General features: G+C 37.0%; 1 long non-coding RNA gene across 1 annotated transcript; it reads left to right on the top strand.

Moving 5' to 3' along the window:
- Positions 1–377: 377 nt before the first annotated feature.
- On the top strand, positions 378–15,709 carry LOC147830112 (uncharacterized). Its single transcript, XR_015443917.1, has 3 exons — positions 378–2,381; positions 7,500–7,600; positions 11,716–15,709. It is a non-coding gene; the product is annotated as an uncharacterized LOC147830112 (long non-coding RNA).
- Positions 15,710–19,381: the final 3,672 nt, after the last annotated feature.

Genomic DNA, 19,381 nt, shown 5'->3' with positions numbered 1-19,381 from the left:
TCTCGAGTGTCTTAATCTTTGTGCATTCTACTTTTTTCAATAAACACATTTCTTTAGCAACTACAGTTACACTGTTGATAAATGTTAGGCATAATGATGATCATATAATATATGGCCCAAGCCAGGATACTATTGAGAATAAAAAGGATACTACTATAGTTGAAAAGGCTTGTTCTAGGGAGCTTGTTATATATTTTTCTTATGTATGAAATATCACTCATTCTCCTCAACACATCAACTCTACCTTTTTCCAAATTAGGTGTACTCCATGCATCCTCAACAGATATTGAAGATTTATTTATTTATTTATTTATTTATTGGTACTGGGTATTGAACTCGGGTCCTTGCACTTTCAAGGCAGGCAGCAGAACCACTGAGCTAAATCGCTGGCCCTGAAGATTTTAGTTTTATAAACACATTGGGGAACCAATTTAAAAAGCTATCTTTTATGGTACAAAGATCCCTAGGAAACACTTAAAGGATGTTAAATGTGAAGCTATTGAAGCTCCAATTATTTGGAAGAAGGGAAATCCAGGATGATGTACGTGCACCTTTGTGCACACACAATCCCCTTGCAACTTCAGATTTAAAAGTAGGTGATTCTAAAGCCTGGCCTCTTACTTGAGTGTATATGTGGGTATATGTGAATCTCTGTCAATTTCTAAGGCAATGTAATGCTCAGATTACAAAGAAGAAGAAACTAAGAGGAAAAATCTAGAGAGGAGGGAGGAGGATGGGACCTGGAGATGCATATGTAATTTAAAATTATAACCCAACAAATGCAAAACAGGAAGGGAACAGCATTTTAAAGAGGCCAGTAGATACCATCAGCTCATTAGTGGTTCCATTACAGTGTACATTGGTTTGCTTTCTCTCCTAGCACAAAAAAGTGATATATGTGCATGTGGGTATGGAGGAAGTAAATTAAATAAACATAGCTTGAAGTTATTTTAGGGTATTCTGAACATTAACTCTCATCCTTGGAGGTAGTGGTGAGAATTATGACATATTTCAGCCTTTGAAATTAGCTATTGTACTTCCACTATAATTAGATTCTCAGAGCACCCCTCAGTAGGTGAGGAATGAGGAAGGGTCACCATAAAAGTAGTGGAGAATTTTCCATACATTGGATGGGAAGACAGCAGAGTCCATGCTGCTGACATTGCGCAACTGTCAATGATCAGAGAACTTTGTTTCCATTTGGAAATGATTAAGGCCTTATTGCTCCTGTCTTAGATGTGAAAGACTCGAAGTGTATCTGTTTGATGTAACTAAGGTTGAATGACAACTCTATGTGTGTAGTTAGTAAAGTTCATTGAGAAGGAGAGAAGAGCATTGAATTTCAGGAAAGTTGAACCGTAAGAACTGAGGCCCTTGATTGAATCTGATAGCTTTTAATGGGAAACTATACTGAACTGAGGGAAAAGGGGGAATGAGATTTGGTAAAAAGAATCAAACTCAAATTTAGTTTTAAAAAAACCCTCAGAATTAATCTTTCCTGTTTCATACAGTTAATAGTAGAAATTATTTTACATGAAGAAAGACAATGACAGAAATAACAGAGTAGAATTTTAGAGGTGGAATTAGAAGAGGGACGTGGAGGAAGCTAATATTCTTATTTGCTTGAAAATACCCCCTGAAATCATGTCAGAGTTTATTTAATGTTTTATAAATGATGACACAGGACTTCGGGGGGAGGATTTCTGGGTGAAGCAAATGAACTATGCCATCTGAGAGTTAGTGTGGATGGACTGGAAGGAGAGAAATGTCCAGGGCCCTCCCCAAAGGCCAACTGAGATTACAGGTCCTGGAGAGACTGCAGGTCGCCAAGGAAAAGAAGGCATAGTACAAGCAGTTTAGTAATACACATAAATGTTGGCAACCTCTTAGAAGTTCCAAGACCTAAGGCACTGGGCAACAGACACCTCTCATAAACACTGAACCCTGCAACTCGACTCCCAGTACCTTTGGCGCGTGAGGAAGGTAGCCAGCGAGTTGCTCTTAGGCCCTTTGGCTTAGTTCTGTTCTTCATTTCCCAGCAGGTTCAATTTTCTTTTTAAACCTAATATCTTTAAGTGAGGTATTTATCCTCCAGTTTGCAGAAGCTACCATGATCCTTATTGTCTGATGGTGGCCATGATTCTTCAATTTACATTAACTGTTGGATTCTGAATTCTCTAGGTTATATGCACTAAGGCCTAACCACTGTGTTGCTTGGAATGCACTCCAGAACTATTCTTCCCATTTCATCTGTGATGATTATCTGAGAAGCCAGGAGGGCAAAAGGCCGGAATGATTCACTGAAGGTGCATATGGTATTCATTCTGCAGAGAACAAATATGGAACAGGAGAAATAGCGACAGTAACATCATTTGCATTTGGTATGTAAATTCAAGATACATATTGATTTACATGTATAATTTAGTAACCAAAAAAAAAAAAAAAGAAATAAAGAAAGGAAAAGATAGAAATCCAGATAGCTAAGTAAACATGAATACCCACCCCAACACCCCAAGCTGACGTGTGGGATTGTGGCAGTGTTTGTAAATGGCACTATGTGGTAGCACATCTCGGCATGCAAATGTGTACAAACTTAAAACTCTTGCTAGGTTAAACAACACCTTTCCCAGGAAGCACAACTGATCTAGCAGCTTGTGCTATATGCATTGGTCTCCAGGGCAGAAGGCCCCTTTCCTCAATTTGTAGCCAAGGCAGGAAGTGAGGTTCCTCCCTGTGCTTTCCAGGATGGAATCTGTCTTCATGCTGATGCATCCCAGCAGTTATAAATATCTGTTTTCCTTGTGCATTTCCATACATGAAAGTCTGAAATACATTTCTTCATTATCTTTATGAAGTACCAAAGTGTCTTCATTGGTCCCATCCTTATCCAAATTTATTTCTTATTCCCACCAATCTTTTCCCCACTTCCAGTCCCTGAAATGGTCCCTCCAGGAACAAATCCTCACTGTCCTCTGGGCTTATACATATTCCTGCTTCTGTGCTTTTGCAACCCAGTATTATGTAGAAGAATGCCCTTCCTTTATCCATCAAAATCCTATCCATGTCTCAAATTCAGTTGGACTGGTTGCTCTTAGAAAGGCTTCATGCAAGCTGCAGCTACACTGATCTTTCCTTTCTAGGACCAATCAGGACAATTGAGATTTCAAGCCATATTCTTAGCATCTCAGTCTTGGTCCCACAGCTCTGTCTGAGGCTCCCCAATAATTTCCTAAGTGTTGCCATTGGTTTCCCAACCAAGGGGAATGTTCCCTGAAGAAAGGGCTTCCATCTCTTATGACATACCCTTTGGCTAGAAGATGGACATAGTTATAATGGTAGTGACATAGCGCTATACTGAATGGCAAGCATATTTCCTGCATTTTCACTCCTTGTCCACTATATCATGATATAAAGTCTGAATAGGAAACCTTAATCATGACCATATTTGAAAAATGAGTTAGCAGAGGAATGGTGAGAGTACAGAAGTGTAAGTGGAGCTGGACCATGGATGTTGTTTTTGGTTCCAAAGCACTCTGCTGTTTTCATGAAGGCCCTTTGTTTATGATGAGCAGTGACATGTTTGGATCATAATCCTGAGCATTAACAATTGGTCAGGATAGTTCTCTGTTATGTGTTAAGTCCTAGGTATTGTAGGATGTTTAGAGCATTCCTGGTCTCTTCACTAAATGACAGTAACTCCGCTTGCCCCCAGGAACTCCACCCTTCCATTGCGACAAAAAAAAAAAAATGCTTCCAGTCATTTCCAAATGTCCTTAGAGGGCAAAATCTACATTATTTTCTACCCTCTACATTGAGAAAGACTGCTATGATTGATGCTCTAAGATTCTTAAGATATTTACATCTTTTCAGTGAGCCAAATGAATCCTTGTGATACCTCAATACTTAGGAAAATTCTTCTTTCCTCCTATAAATTATTTGTTATTTATTATTAACAAATATTTTATAGCACATATGATGTCTTTTAAGTGATTTACAAATATGAACTCAATTCCTATATCCATATGGTAGGTACTACAATCATTCCCATTTATAAATAGGGATCCCGAGACCCAGAGTGGTTAAGAAATTTATCCAAGGTCACACAGCGAGGAAGTGGCAGAGCTGGGACCCAGGGACATTAATTAGTGTGCTTTCTACAAAGGCAAAAGGTGATCTCCTCTGGATTATCTCAAATTCTGAACAGCAGTATTTTTAAAAATTTTCATTAGTTTAAATATGTAATTTGGGTCCTGAACATATCCCCCATTATTTGTTTTAAATATTCAGTTTTTCTCTTGATAACTTGCTCCCCGCTGAGTTCTTTCAGTGGCTGGGACTTGGGCGCATACGTTCATTAGATGCAAGGGTGTGGAGGATTGTACACCAGAGATCCTGGGCACACTTCAGAGACTGTGGAAAATATTCGATCTGTCATACCTGAAATAATCCATCAGTTCCTTATTTCCATGGGAAAATCTGCAAACTGTTTACTATTTTGTGTTTTCAGCTATTTATACAGTCAGGTTGCTCTCCAGCTCCTAATCTCCAGTGGGCCTTTACTCCAGCTGCACTGAGTCTAAACTGCTTAGACAAGATGTCAAGACCTGTCATTATCCCACCATTCCCCCCACAGTCCATTTTTTTGGAATGGGTCAACTTCCTCACTCCCCATTCCAGCTTCCATTTCTAGGTATTACACCTGTCCTTTGAAGGCTCAGCACAGTCTCAGGGACTTCTGGGAGCTTCTGTCATTTAGACCTTCAGCTTACCTTTCCTGATCTCTTTCAGTGTCTTTTCTTTTTAAATTCACATCTACTCCTAAAGGTAGACATTGTATATTCTGCATTATTTTACATGTTGTGTATGCATCTTCTCAACTAGATTGTGTAGGTCTTGAAGGACAGGACTGTGTCTTATCTTTTATCTAAGCCTCCACATTAGCACAGGACAGGTACACAGCAGGATGTTGATCATTGTCAGTTTTCATCCTCCTTTCTTTATGCCAATCTGCCCTCACTACTGTGCTCTGTTGGAAGCTCAGTTGTACCACAAAGTCTTTCAGTCACTGAGTGCTAAGAGTGGTCAGCTACAAGACACCAATTAAAGTTCCCCAAGAAAATACAGTTCTTGAGAGAAGGTGAAGCATGGTGTCACATCCAGTCAAAATGATGCGATTGCTCATCTTGAACAAGAGATGAAATCTAATGAAAAACACCAGCAACAAGAACCAAGAGCATGGGTCTGGGCTGTGCAAGGTGACAGTATCAGAGAAATCTGGGCACATGTCATTAGAGTAAGGGAGATTTAGATAACTTCTAGGCTTTTAGCATTACAAGTCACAAGTGGGAGAACTAGTTTTACATTTAAAAATTAGTTTGCTTCACAGAGTTTATTTCTGTTGTGATAATGACCATGATGATGATATCGCTTTCAGTGCCCACAGTATTGATAGTGCCTTCACATATAGTGCCTCGCTTGGTCAAAATACACATAAATATACATGGTATGAAGGTATTACCCCAATTCTATAAAACTAAAATTAATCCCCCCAAATTAAAGGGATTTACTTAGTAAGTGCCAAGCTTTCTTATATTATTTTAAGATTTCTCGATTATACTTTAATTTTAGATTCAGAAATAACATGATGCAAGTGAGTTAAATCTTAAACACTCTAACATACCAGAGTGTATAGAAATTAAATATTCATGGAAAATTTTAATATGACACTGGAATTTCCTTTTCTCCAATAATAATCAGTCAATTAGAAAACTAAAAATTTATTGAATGCCTTCTGTGCTAGGTATGACCAGTGACATAGCTTCTTATAAGGGTTTTATGAGAAATTTTAATTTGATGCATAATTCTAGAGAAATAAGTCTACAAAGCCAAAGGAGTATCATTTTTATAGTATTGTTTTAATGTATATAATGAATGTATGACTTAGTATTGGGTACTTTTACTTGCATTTTCCTCATGATGGCAGAGATCATTTATCTTCTGGATAGTGTGATCCTGTAGTTGTTCTATCTTCATATTGGCGTCTTTTTCTTACATCTTCTAGTTTTCATTTGTCGGCCAGTACCTCTGACCCTTGTTAATTACAAGTGATCTGTCATTTCCCATAACCGACGATGACATTTTGTGTTGATAAACAGTTCCTCTTAATGACTCGTGATCCACTGTTAGCATCAATGTATATCACTGTGCACTTCACTAGCTATTTACTTCATTTAGTATTATTCCCAGTGTCTTAGGATTTTCTGAATTTCAAAAATGTTGCTTTTGGAGGAATCGTGAGATGAATTAGGTCTCTTTCCTCTAAGGGACCATCACTGTGTCCCTGAACAATGCTCCTAGGGAGTTGATCTGCTTGCATGTCTGAGAGTATTTGTGCTAAAAGTGGGAGCTGAGAGGACATCGCTTACTTTATTTTCAGAAAGATGTGCATGTTACTAGAACTGATGTCGGTAATTGCTCAGGTAATCAGACACACTTTGATTCAATGAACTTGAAAATTTTCCTCTAAGAAAAGATTCTATGCAACAACAACTAATTTAAAAAGAAACAAAGGAAGCATATTTCTGTTTTATCACTGCTGGAGTGAAATCTCATGAAGGATGAAGCATGCATGTGGCCATCGCTGCGCATTTAGTATTTGTGCCCATCATAGCTTTAGAGCTGCAAGCTATTACAGCAGCTCACATAGTGAGATGTCCCTGTCTGATCCCTGGGTGATATTCAGGTTCATACCCATTGTGAATATCCAGTTTCTTGAATTAGAGGGAATGAGCTTATCCTCATATATGTATTCATTGACCTAAATATTTGTAAGAATTTATATGAGAAATAAATATTTTCTCTATGGAAAATTGAGATTTGTAATTCCAAGTCTAAGTTCCCGAAGAGCTTTCAAATTAACAGGCCAAGTCAAATAGTTAGGAATTATGAATTTATAGAAAGTAAATTTTAGAGGTTTAGATTCTGGATTTGGAGGACAGGTGGTCTGAATGAGTGTTCACTGCTAAGCAGAATTATCTTGAGGTCTGGAGAGGACTAACAATAACACATGGGCTTGCTTATATAGCGTGTTGTAATCAGTATATGAATATTTGTGTGTTTATTTCATAACAAAAGTGAAAGAGGCCAGTATTTATTACTATGGCACCATGGGATGTGTGGTTAATTTTAGTGTTTTGTGCTCTCTTTTCTCAGTTATTTTTGTGAATGGATATTGTTTTTTAAGAGTTGGAGGAAAATAGAATTTTTAAAAGTGTTTTCCTTGGAGAAATGGCAATTGATACCTTGGGCTAAAAACCATGAAAAATTCATGCAGGACGCAATTCAGGATATTAAACACATGAAGGACTTGGAAGAGTACCTGAACCACACATATCTTTGAGTGTTTCCTCTGGCTCAGTTCACCCATGTATGCATGCATAGCTTTGCACAAAGAACAACGGGGCTGATTAAAATGGTGATATTTCCTCATCCATTTCAAGGCAAACTTCCACAAAGGAGAGAGACACACAGTGTAGATGGCGCTGCATGGAGCACTATCTGAATACATCACCATCGTGGAGAAGTGGAAAGCAGGCCAAAGGTGCTGTGTTCTAGTTAATAATCTTGTTCCAGGATAATCTTACCAGGGTTTGCCAAATTCTCATTTTCTTTTTATTTGTTTGTGTTTTAAATACATGCTATCTAAGGTCTATTGGGGAAATCCCCAAAACCACAACCATAAGAGTGAGGATTATAAAAATGGTATCCTCTATCCCAGAGATCACAGTTGGCTCATGGCTTCCTCTGGCCACCACCATTACTGTATTGTTACCAGTCCAGGGTGGATTAGAATTCCTCTGTCTGGAAGATGATGCTTGGGAGACACTTAGAATGGTCAAACCATATTGCTTTAACACAGTAGCCTTTTCCTTTCAAAAATAAGAAGAACTTACTTTGCTATAATATTTAAAGTTGGGAAATTACTGATAACTCACACAATCTGTGGAAAACAAGACACATGAATATATTATTTTCAGAGTTTAAAAAGCCCTGGAAACCAATCTGTGGATATGTATAGGAGTCAAGTAGCCAAGAGGGTCTTCTTACCATCCCTATCATATATTGTACCCATTTGCTCACTTAAGAAAAAGAGAAGCTCCCCCTGCTAGAGGCAAGGGACAGCTCATATTAACAGAAACAAGGATGGATTTTACAGAACACAATCTTGCACACAAATCAGAAACATTGTGGCTAGAATTATTTTTCAACTAATTCAATTCAGACCCAAATAAGCCTTTTTTGTGTACAGGAAATGTGCAGAAGATCTAAAGATAAGTGAAATGATCTATCCTTGAGGAAACTTCCAGGGACACAATACAAATAATTTTAAGTCCATGAAGTCAGAATGTAATAGCATCTGAAACAGTGTGTAGCCTGTAGTCCATGTCCAGTAAACATTTTAGGATAAAATAAGCAGGATATGTTAAGTGTTGTAAGCATAACATCCCTGGTTATTGAGAGGACATATATATCACACTTGGGAGGAACAGTGAGAGTTTTATCAAGAAGGAGCCTTGTGAGACTCATGGAGAAGGAGAGATGGAATGGAATTAAGTAGAAGTGAAAGGGAAGGAGAATTCGGAAGAGTGAATGGTATGAGCAAGGGAGAGAAGTTTGGGACGTGTCAAAGACAAAGGGAGGTGCAGGTCACAGAGATAGACAAAGCCATATGTGAGGATCTATAAAACCAGATGAGGAAGATGCCTAAAGGAAGGTGATGAGGTGCCTTTCCTCTGGCCTCTGTCATTATTATTGGCAATGCTGGAGAAGAATAAAAAATATTGATTTAATGGATCTCTTAGTATTTAGTACCAGGATGTTCCCTTGACTTATACACCAGGCTCAATATTATTTCTAGTGCTTATCGCATCCCTACTTTTCTTCTTTATCTCCTTTGCTTATATAGGTCCCTCTGTGTTTCTCCCGGTCTCCCTCTGTCCCCAAATTGCCATCTGCCAGAGCACAAAATAGTAAGGTGACATGATCAGTGGGAAACAGGACATGGATCTCTGCTGTATAATTCTTGAATGGAAAGAAATATTAGGGAGTTTGACCCATTTGTGGTCATAATGACTTCATATGCATTTGAGGAAGAATATAGCACATCATGGAATGGTGCCTTAGTGAAAAAGCCTGCACTTTCTAAACTTTGAGAGAAATCTCAATGTCTTGTACAGTTAGAATAATTTTTTTAACTAGCTCTTAAGGAGTGGAACAAATAAAAGGAAAAATTTTAATCGTAATATCTATATTTGGGGCAGGCTAGGCTATTGTAGCCCAGCTACATCTGAAATCTTTGAAATTTCTCAACATGTTAGGCCTCTCAGTGTTACTGAGCCTTCCCACATCAGATGCTAGAATGCAGAAAGGTGCAAGCCTTTCTCTGGCTGTTACAGTTTTCTTTGTTTCTTTCTCTCTTTTTTTTTGGTACTGGGAATTTAAGTCAAGGTCTGTTCATTCAGCTACATCTCCAGCTTTTTACTGTGTTTTAAATTTTGAGACAGGGCCTCACTATAATGCTAAGTGGCCCAGACTGGGCTTAATCTTGGAGTCCTCCTCCATCAGCCTCCCAGAGTGCTGGAATTACAGATAATGCACCACCAGACCCAGCTTGGGTTTATTTTTCTTTTTGATTGACACAAATAGTACATGTTTATGGGGTACCATGGGATATTTTGAGATATTTATACATTGTGTGATGTTCAAATCAGTGTAAGTGTATCTATCTCTTCAAGCATTCATCATTTCTTTGTTGCGAATACATTCAAAACAGTTTCTTCAATATTTTTTGAAATACATAGTATACTGCCATTATCTATAGTCACTCTAGTTTATTTCTCCTATCTAAATGTAACTTAGCACATGTTGAACATTTTCCTATCTCTCTCTCCTCCCTGTTCTCTCTAGTTTCTAGTAACTTCTATTTTATTCTCAACTTCTTTGAAATCAACTTGAAAATTCTAAATGTAAAGAAGATAATGTAGAACTTGTCTTTTTATGTCTGGTTTATTTAACTTAACATGATGACCTCCAGGTCCACTCATGTCATAAACAGCAGGATTTCATCTTTTAGTTCATAGACAACCTATAGTAAACTATATGTGTGTGTGTATATATATATATAAAGATCAATTTCTAGAATAGATAAAGAACTGAAACAACTTAAGTGGAAACAAAATTCCAATTGAAAAAAAATAGACAATAGGCTTAAATAGGCATTTCTCAAAAGAAAATATACCAAAGGCCTACAGGTATATAGAGAGATGTTCAGTACCACTAATCACCAGGGAAATGCAAAGCAAAGGCACAAAGAGATAACTCCTCACTCCAGTTAAAATTATTAATATAAGAATACAAAATATTAGTTTGGAAAGAATGTGGAAAAATGAGAACTTACATGCTATTGGTGGAAATATAAATTAGTATAACTAGGGGCCAGGGATTTAGCTCAGTTTCACCGCGCCTGCCTGGCAAGTGCAAGGTCCTGAGTTTGATCCCTGGTACCAAACAATAAATAAATTGGTATAACTATGGAAAACAGTATGGGGAGTCCTCAAAAATAGCATAATTGTATGATTCAGCAATTCCACTACTAGGTATATATACAAAGGAAGTTAAATCAGTATGTCAAAGATGAATCTGCACTCCCATGTTCACTGCAGAACTATTCTCAGTACACAAGAAGTAGAAACAACCAGTGTTCATCAACTGATACGTGGATAAAGAAAATGTATCTGTACACAGTGGAATACTATTCAGCCACAGAAAGGATAAAATCCTGTGTTTGTGACAATATCATTGTTTTTAATGTCCCTGTTTTCTTAATCTGCATTCCTTACGTTCTCATTACTTCTCCATCTGTTTCACGTTTTCAGGACCCTCACCCTCCTTTTATGTTTCTTTAAGAAAACTTTATTCTTACATCATTTAGTAACTCTAAAGCAAACATGATCAATGTCAGTTTAGAATGATACATTCCACAGAAACTTAGATTTTTAACCCAAACCAAAGTATTAAAGAAAAATCATTCTGATTAGTATAAGACTGCCCTTTCTAGGGTCTCTCATAATACACAGAGGATTGAAAAGCATTATCTCAGAGCTGCATATAGGCAAAAAGTTCTTGGAAGAGTCATACTTTGAAAGGTGGTTTTGTTATATGATCTTGGAAATCCTATCAGCCAGTTCACATCAGTCAAGATTTTATGTTTTGGATTAACTGAGCCACTTTAGATTTTTTTTTCCTGGATCATATCCTTAAAATAACTCTCATTCTTCTACTTCAGCTAGCATCAGTGATAGTTACCAATGATAGGCAATAAATAACCAAGTTTCTTTGCTTTTGGTTAACCAACACCTTTTGTCTTTTTTTTCATTGTTTTAAGATAGTGGTTAGTGTATATGTTAGAAATTCTTACTCAAATTTTCCTTTTATTTTTGTTTGACTAAAAGAGAGTTGAATTTGTTTTGACAAAGCTATTTGTATTTATTTCTTACTACTTCTTTTTGTACTGCTAAGAGTACATGCAGAAAGAACACAAAAGCTTAAATTTTAGCTGTTATATATCTATAACAAAATAAATTAGACTGGTTGGTGAATACCATAACAGAAAAATGATTTGACCTAATACTTTGGATTTTGCTCTTTTTTTTCTAGCTCTATTTTTGGATCTAAAGAAAACACAACTTAAAATTGCCATCCAGATGGGCTCTTATTCAAGAGATAACCAGAGGGAGGCCCAAATACCCCAAAGCCATGGAGTCACACCTTGTTCTGAACAGATGGCATAGCCAGAGACCTGGGATTTCCTGAAATGCAACCAAAAGGAACATTTTGTCTTGGTCCAAATGTGTTAAATATCAACATTATTATAGAGAATATTCTTCAAAAGATAACTTTAACATTGATGAAGTGTGGGAACTACATGCCTCATGTTCAATGGAATTGTTCAAAGTGGTCTTTTCAGAATACAGTACTGAGCCTAGGACTGGTACAAGGCACTTGAGTAAACTAAAATAATCACACAATCACACCCTGACCAACCCAGGATTATTGGCTAAATGCATGCATATTTCTTGAGCTAACTCTGATGTCCAGACGAGCTCTAGTCACTCCTGGATGTATCAGTGAGAGATCAGAGAATTTAAAGCCTGGGTAGTCTTGGGCATCCTACTCACTGATTTGCCCAGAGTACAACTTAGGTCAGACTCTGAATTAAGGAACCACTGTTATGCCATTAACTAATTGACAGAGAAGTGTCACACACCTTCCTCTACATCTTTTCCCATGCTGACCTGACTTCTCACCTTTTTTTCCAATTTTATTCATTTAATCAAACCCTGTGCATCATTTAGATGTCCTCTGAGAGAGAACTTCACAAAACAATTATTATGCTCCCTATCAATTCTTCTTTCACTTACTATCTACTCATCCCACTAACTTGGGGCTTTTTCTTGGGCTGTTTTATTAGGTATACTTTACACATACTCTTTATCTATACAAATTGATTTCTGGTATCAAGAATCTAGATAAACTCATATATTTCTTGGTTTTGGGGTCTTTTTATCATCTAGCAAATAACTTATTATATGTATGCATGTATACCCATGTATGTATATTATAGAATACATACAGAAATTGCTTATATCTGTATCTCCATAAATTTGCATGCATAGTATATTTTATCTAATAATCAGTTAGGATACATTGATGGAAGTTCATTTTGACTCAGTATGAAATTTTAGCAATTATATATAATGGTTAATCTTGAAATATAATTCTCTTTTCCACGTACTGGTATATTCTGTTCATTCATGTTTCCCCAAAGTTTCCCCTAAGATGAGTCCCTGAAAAAAGTACAGTGTCTCTTTCTGTTCAGAGCTTTTTTTTCCTCACCAAGGTGAGTTGTGCTGGACATCTAGAAGTAAACCTCAAATTCTCTTTACTGTTTGTAAAGCCTAAGCCATGGGTGTCCATACTTTTGGCTTGACTGGGTCACACTGAGTGAAAATTGTCTTGTGTCATATATAAACTATAATTTATATATGTAACAAAACTTTCCTGATTTTTTATATTTAATTTTTTATTTTGTGAAAAAAGAAGCCCAAGTTTAATAATTAAGAAAACTTCTGTGTCTGCATAATAGCAATAAACACCTACCTTCACAGGCACACAAGTAGGTAGGTTTAAATACTACTGCTGTCTTTTGCTGGCCAAGTCACACAAATGCATGTAACATCTGGGACACGGGTTACAACTGACCTGTGTGTGGTAATGCAGGAGGTGGGGTTAGCCCTGCACTTTACCCTCCCCTGAACAATGTTACACTGTCACCTACATAGTATGTGCTCAGGCACTCTGCAATCAAGTCATGAAAAATATTGGTAAAAATCACATCATCATGTTAAAAGTTTATGATCTTGTTGATCACATTGCCAGCTGTCCAGGGTTATGTGCTGCCAGGTGTTGGACATGCCTGGTCTAGAGCCTAAAACAACAGGTTAATTTCCGTTTTTTTTTTATTTTTTTATTTTCTCTGTTTTTCCCAGTTCTCTTTAACTATTCTTATTCTACAAGTAGCAAGCAAAAGGTACAATTGGACTCATGCCAGGATCTCTGAGTCTTACTGTATCCAGAGCCATTTTCTGTAAGAAAAGGAAAGTTAATGAATACTCTTCAATGTTTACCACTAGCTCTGATAGCTATTTTATTTTTCTTCACAGAATTTCCCTTCCCTCCTCAGTTCTTGGATGTCCAAATACAAAGAAGAATGAAAATTGTTTGCCAAGAGTTGTGCCAACTCTTGCCTAAGTTCTTCAGGCTTTTTATTGCTATAAAAATCTGTAATTATTCTCATTGATCAGGTCTTAGGGTTTCTAAGACATCAGTAAGGTGAAGATTTAGAGAAGACTATGATGGATTGGATCTGGGGAGACTAACATATTTATGATACGTACTTGTATATTTCACTAAAAGTATTCAAGCATGTAGTATATATTACTGTTTTGTCAATTTTTGTTTGTTTGCAGTGGAGGAGAGAGATTGATACATTAGTGAGAAGGCTGGAAAGAATGGATATTTCCTGTCCTAGTATTGCAGATTGATAAATTAGTTAGAAATTATTATAAGACAGTTAGATAAAGCTAGGCCCTCAGCATAGAAAAAAAATTGAGGCACCTTCACTGGTCAGCATTCTAAAAAGAAAATATGTACTACTTCCCCTAGAGATGAATAGCAGTGATTGACATTCTAAATGGACATCAATCTCCTTAGCCCATTTCTTTTCTGGAAATTCCTTGTACACGACTTATTTTCCTATTTGATCCCCACTTAATCAATATTACCTGGGTAACTGTACTTGTAATCTTATTTGTTGGTCATGATTTTGTCCCACCTCATGCCTACCTTGTAATTTTCCATTGGGTCTTATAGTTTTGTCCCACCTTGAACCTGGCTCACCTCATGGGCTTGCTAAATAAGATGCCTTTGAAATGTGGGGTGGGCGGGCAACTCACTTTCTGGTCCGATCCCCTTCTGTCTCTCTTAGACAGAAGCTATCTTTCTCTCAATAAATTTTTCCTGCTCTTAACCTTCATTGTTCCTAAAATTCGTTCTTCAATTTTAGAGAACATGAATTTGCACTTCGGATATCTAGCAGGTTTGGGAGTTATGTCTATTCCCCCTATATTACTAGGAGAATTTGTTTCTGTAGTCATTCTATTGTTCCTGATGTACTTATTTGAAATTTACATTGATGTCTCCTATTGCATACTGTGTGTATGTATGTGTGTGTGTGTGTGTCTAATGTGTGTTATTTGACAGTGAATTTGACTTACATTCATGCTTTATGAGTCACTCATACTCAAAAATTCAAAGGTGATGTCATAGTCACAGAAATACTTTCTACTGGGCTTGATTCCATGTATTCAGCTGGTCATGAGGATGTTTCCATTGATTCATCCATTCAATGGAAAGTTCCAGCAAATGTTTGTAATTTGACATTGTTAGTTGTGGGCTACTTTTTTCCCCTTGTGTATCAACTACTGTGGCTAATTGGGCAGCAGATTCAAATCTTCATGAATTTTTCAGGCTGATATGTGTTCGTTCCCAGGGCTAATTTGCTGTTATCAGAAGAATAACTCTGGTGTACCTTGATGGTGATGTCTGACCTTATTCCCCCATTCAGATTGAAGTTAATTGGGAGACTGCAGTCAATGAGTTCATTTAGTATACCATGTCTCAGAAAATAGGTCTGCTTCAGAGAATATCCTTTCCTTACTCCCTTTTATCAAGTTCCAGCCACTGCTGCTAAAGGCTCCATCAAGAAAGAGAAAGATTGAAGGGAACTTGTCCCCAGGACTTCAAAAACTTTAAAATTTCAGTAGAGAACCTATGTATAAAAGTCTTATAGAGACCAGAATAATTCCAACCTATAAGCAGTCTGTGTTAACAACGAAGGGGATTTGGTGTATACCAGTAACGGACAGAATTCTGTGTAACTGAATGAGAAATACATAAAACTGCTTTCATATATGATTTGCTTAGCCATATCAGAGATTTTGGAAGAATCTAGCCTTTCTGAGATGAGAGCAGAAGGACATTCCATTTGACCTTCTCCTCTGGACATATCCTGGTAAATCAGGACCCTGAAAGCCCACTGTACCCAATAAGTTGTTGATTTTCAGTTATGGATGATTAGTGATTGAAATTATTAATAAGACTTATATAACTACTTATTTCTGTTGAAAAAATCATCAGTACTAATTGCCACAAATTGGTTGTAATTTCCAGTAAGAAAATGGCAATTAATATGTTCACTAGGAATTGTAGTGAGTTAGCCCATTGGAGACTGGAATAGTTGTGATAGCAGAAAAATAGTTCCCAGGACATCAGGAGTATGAATTACCCCTTGTGCCCCAAGAACTTTGGATTTTTACTAGAATGAATAAAGAGAATATTTCTTACAAGACAGGAAATAAAAGGACCTATTTCAATCCACCCTCCTCCTTTTTTTTTTCTTTGATGATTTTATTTCCTAATTTTCCATTGGGAAGAGACAATATGGTATTTAGCCCTTTTCCTCCCTCATGATTTATATATAATTAGGGGCTCAGAATGTAATCCTGCAGCTCTAAAAAAAGCTGCTCTACTAGAATACAAAGGGTCATTTTACTTATGGTGCACATACTTTTTAATTAAAAATTATTTTATTGCTTTTGTTAAGTAATTAAAATTTACAAAGTGATTTCTCACAAATATTTATTAATATTAAGTTGTTTTTGGCATACAACAGTAAATAGCAAGCAATTGTTTTACTTTGCATATGTAATTAGAGTGCCTAAGTAATTATATTTTCTCTTTGAGTACGGTTGACACTATCACATTTTTCTAAGTTTTGATTCATTTTTATGTCCATTAGTGAATACTTCATAGAAGCCAAGATAAGAGATGTCTGTTAGCAAGGAGGAAAGCTGCTTGTCTTACTGACATTTTGAGAAATATAATCAAATATTATGTGCCATGTTTGTATTTTCATATGCTTTATTTTCCTAGATGTTTTTATTCTTCCTTCATCCACTGGCCCTGTATCTTGCCATTGGTATCTGGATGCTTATTAAAACATTTCTAGACTGCTTTGCTTCACTAAAAATATTTAATACATTTAGACTTTATTCAAATTGGAAGATGTAAGTGGTGTGCATCTTAGTGACATTTCTGTGCTATGCCCTTATCATACTTTTCTATTGTTCTTTCTCAGATATTATCAACTTTCTTATATTCTTCTTTACAGTCAGCAAATGCCCTTTAAGAGTTCCCAGTGTGCAGACTCTGTCCTATGTGCAGGGACTTCAATGCAATTTGACTTACAAACCTTATCTGCTGCAGAGCTCAGCATTAGATGGAGGGAATCTTGCGTCAACATCATGATTTCATCTTGAAATAAAAGAGAATGAAAAGCAAATAAGAAACAACCCACCCAGAAGACACCTATTATTCTTAGCTGGGAAACAAGATGAAGGCTCCCTCTTGTAGGAAAGGTTAAACAGTTGTGTGGGAGATGCTGAGGGGCACAGTCCGGTGAATATCTCAGACAACGAATGCAGAGCCCATGTCTCCAGGCTAAGTGACACATTCCAAGGAACAAAATCTGCAATTCTTGCTGGGAACCACAGAAATGGAGCCTACTGCCTGAATGTCATTTGAAATAAATCTTTAGAAGCAAGAAAATTGGGGCTAAATAAAAACTTATATCATAACCTACTTTTCTCATTGTGGCTAAAATAAAGGACTAGGGACTGGATTCATCTTTCCGCCTGGAACAACCTCCATCCCCTAAATAAAGCCAAAATTTCTAAAACAGTCTTTTCCAGAACAACAGTTTCTGAAAGATGGGAAACAATGAAGTAAATCCTACATTTTCCCAAGCTTATTGCTTCAGAGATTTTTCAGGCTATGAATGAAGAAGGAAGGGCTCAGATAGAGTCTAGTAGATCCTCTGCCTTGAGGAGATGAGGCTGGGAATCTGAGAAAGTGTAGGTGGCTAGAATTTGGAGGGCAGAATGACTGAGAAGATAGCTGCCTAGAAAGAGGATCCTGAAACCTCAGAGAGTGATCCTTGGGAAATAAGCAGAATAGTGATCAATATGTCCATGTGAGGAAACAGTTTCAGTCTAGGGCAAGAACTACCTGTAAGGGTTAGATGGGACAGCAGCAGGGCCACGCAGCACCTGAGGAGTGTCTGTTCCCATTAGCCAGACTGGAAACTCCAAAATGTGGGAGGATTTAGTAGTCTGCTTAGAGGAGTCTCGCTTCAGTTGTGATGAATGACTAGCTCTGGAGTAAACACTGCTGTGGTCTTGGCTAAAAATTCTTCAAAGTAAAGATCAGAAGAATCAAGCTGTTTCAGTTAACATCATGACCCAGATTTTAGAGCGCAGGTTTTGGATGAAGCAAATGGAAGGGAAACCTGCATCAGGGAAAGCCCTGCAGGGCTTACCTTGATCCCTGGGGAGAAACAATGATCACAAATTGTTATGAATTATTATGCAAACTCCCATGTGTCTCGTCCCCGCCCGCACTGACCAAACTGAGACTTCTTCAAACTCTAACCTGTTACCAATAGTTGATTCTGCAAGAACATCCTCACTCAAAAGTGAGTAGTAAACAGAAAATGGATACAGACCTATCTTTAAAAATGATGAAGTAGGGCGGGGATTTAGCTCAGTGTTTCTGGCACCTGTCTCGCAAGCACAAGGTCCCGAGTTTGATCCTCGGTAACCCCCCCACCCCCAAATGATGAAGTAATGATGAAAACAAAAATAAGAATAATATTTCATGAGATAAGATACTTCTGAAAGTTACCACATATCAGCCAAAGAATTTAATTAAACATATTTATCACCAAAGAAACTTTTAAAGGTATTTCTTTCCTATGGGGTACTAGTCTTGGTTATACTAAAAGCCACTTTTTTCCCCTTTCTAAATCTCCCATTACTGTTCTTTTAAAATTTGTTCATTCCATTTTGCATTGTTCACTGTTTTAATCCTGATATGTCCATCTCTCAACATTGTAACAACTGCTTCTATCAGATAGCGAACAAAATAATATGATGCAGAGGTGCCAGTGATCCTGTCATGTATAGCAGGAAAATAGGAGGAAGAGGTAAGACCAAGATTGATACAGCTTGGAAAACAAAAGGAAAGGAAAATAAAAGCACCACTGAAATGAAGGCCATATTTACTGTACATCGAAGCAACCTCGAAGAAAACAAACATATACAAAAATTAGGGAGAATATTGAAAGACAAAGATGTTAGAGTTAAGACCAGTAAGCAAAGTGAAATGGAATGAATAAACTGAAAAAGAATGAAAATGGCAGACATGGAAGACAAAAGAGAGGCTTTGAGTACAAACATGGGTAAGACCTTAAAGGAAAGCAAGAAAATACTAGATTGGAAAATTATACTTAAACCTTAAGAAAACTTTTCAAAAATAAAAAATCTGGGTTTTATTTCATAGTTCTTTTACTTCTTTTAAGACTCAATCAAAATTGGTCTTTGTGTCTCACTGAATTTATTCTATTCTTGCAGCACAAATTGGAATATACTATGATGTATCTTGTCTCCAATTATTAGAGTGGATTTTGTTGTTTTTGTTTTTAGTTTGGGTAATTAGGCAGTTTTATGAGGACTGAGGCGGCATCTTTCTCTTTTTATGGCCTTTTTACATTTTGCTGTGGATTCTGTGCAGTTAGTGCAGTGTAAACAATGGAGCAAATACACGAAACACACATTTTCTCTGTGCCTCAGAGCAATGGTCTCTG

The sequence above is a fragment of the Heterocephalus glaber genome, unplaced genomic scaffold (assembly GCF_053883595.1).
Source record: "Heterocephalus glaber isolate CG9 unplaced genomic scaffold, H.glaber_assembly_v1.0 deba00000331, whole genome shotgun sequence".
NCBI lineage: Eukaryota > Metazoa > Chordata > Mammalia > Rodentia > Bathyergidae > Heterocephalus > Heterocephalus glaber.
The sequence above is the reverse complement of the archived record's forward strand: the minus strand, read 5'-3'. Positions and strand labels throughout refer to the sequence as shown.